Genomic DNA, 2,259 nt, shown 5'->3' with positions numbered 1-2,259 from the left:
TATCCAGATCCCGCTGTTGGTTATTGACCGGAGAGGCGTCTCGGTCATGTCTGCATGTCTCCCGAACCCGTAGGGTCTACACACTTAAGGTTCGGTGACGCTAGGGTTGTAGAGATATATGTATGCGGAAACCCGAAAGTTGTTCGGAGTCCCGGATGAGATCCCGGACGTCACGGGAGGGTCCGGAATGGTCCGGAGGTGAAGAATTATATATAGGAAGTCAAGTTTCGGCCACCGGGAAAGTTTCGGGGGTTACCGGTATTGTACCGGGACCACCGGAAGGGTCCCGGGGGTCCACCGGGTGGGGCCACCTATCCCGGAGGGCCCCATGGGCTGAAAGTGGAAGGGAACCAGCCCCTAGTGGGCTGGGCGCCCCCCTGGGCCTCCCCCCTGCGCCTAGGGTTGGGAACCCTAGGGTGGGGGGACTTCCCCCTTGCCTTGGGGGGCAAGGCACCCCTTCCACCCCTTGGCCGCCGCCCCCCCAACCCTAGATGGGTTTTGTCCGCCCCCCCCCTCCCAAGGGGGCCTATATAATGGGGGGGAGGGAGGGCAGCAACCTACAGCCTTGGGCGCCTCCCTCCTCCCCTGCAACACCTCTCTCTCTCTCGCAGAAGCTTGGCGAAGCTTTGCCAGAGACCCGCTACATCCACCACCACGCCGTCGTGCTGCTGGATCTCCATCAACCTCTCCTTCCCCCTTGCTGGATCAAGAAGGAGGAGACGTCGCTGCACCGTACGTGTGTTGAACGCGGAGGTGCCGTCCGTTCGGCACTCGGTCATCGGTGATTTGGATCACGGCGAGTACGACTCCGTCATCCACGTTCATTGGAACGCTTCCGCTCGCGATCTACAAGGGTATGTAGATGCACTCCTTTCCCCTCGTTGCTAGTAGACTCCATAGATGCATCTTGGTGAGCGTAGGAAAATTTTAAATTATGCTACGATTCCCAACAGTTGATAGAACATGTGTGTTTGGTTCTTCTAGATGTTCGATGGCAGCATCACGTATCTCATTATCCACGTCAATTAGCATTATATATCATGCATCTCTCTCAGCCTATCTCTTAGGAAGTTATGCAATATGCAACAAGCACTAATGGCACATATATGCGAGATGGTATTATTGGCATATTAATAAAAAATGTAAAAATAAATGGCTTTTCGGTTTTGCAATATACTATGTGGTACCTCATTCCATATGCAAAAAATGAACTAGTCCTCAAAATAGCCCACATCTCATCCTTAGTAGACCAAAAGTTATCTCTATCATATTCCTAGCCGATGGATGTCGCATATTATATAACTCTCTTGGAGTGTGCAAGTTATTTCCATTAGCCAGCCATTCTTCTAAATGGTACCAGGCAGACCTGTATGGAGGAAAGAAGCCGGGACCATTAGTGTACACAATATCTACAGGCTAGTATTTTCCTAATGTTTGCAAAAATAATAATTATTATATAGTATATCCCTTGAAATATCATAACTTAATTGTTCTATCATACCAAGACAGAAATTACAATGTGGAACTACCAAAGTGTCTTGTTTTGACATTGCATCCTACAACACTCTTGAATCTAATCCAGAACCTTCCCATCCAACTAAGACATACAAAAACTTCATATTCCCGTCACAAACACCAAGCACGTTAGTGGTCACATCTTGCGTCCTATTAGTGTATCTACCGTGCTTCAGAGCAGAAACATAGACCTCAACATGTGTGCCATCTAAAGCTCCTGGCCCATCTGGAAACCATTTCCATCTATTGCCCTTTGGTTGCTCAGCTAAAGGACTCGATAACTTTATAAACTCATGAGACAAGGAAAGGATAGCTCTTAAAATCGCACTAAAGTATGCTGGTTGTCTCGAGTGCCCACCTATACGCACTTTCAATTAACTGATATTGCATTTTGTGGCTTAACACAAGCAGGAACATTGTGACTGATTCTTCGACTAACACATAAAATGTGCCCCTCAACTAGATCTTTCTCACAAGTTAGCGAATAGGTCCATAAAGGACCATTTAGTTAGGCGCAAAATATCATAACAATACTTATTAGAACCTTGATAAAAAGATTTAAGAATCTGCTTTGTAATCCTAATCTCTACCTCATCATCTCTAAAATCATCAAGCTCTCTAATCCTCCCCTCACAATACGTGTGTTGAACTATCGCGACAACTGACACAAACAAATCCAGCTGTTGTCCTCTTTCTTTTTTTCCTCCACTCATCACGATGCAACGGGCTAACATGCAAGCTTGA

The sequence above is a fragment of the Aegilops tauschii genome, chromosome 5 (assembly GCF_002575655.3).
Source record: "Aegilops tauschii subsp. strangulata cultivar AL8/78 chromosome 5, Aet v6.0, whole genome shotgun sequence".
NCBI classification, from domain to species: domain Eukaryota; kingdom Viridiplantae; phylum Streptophyta; class Magnoliopsida; order Poales; family Poaceae; genus Aegilops; species Aegilops tauschii.
Note: the sequence above shows the minus strand (reverse complement) of the source record.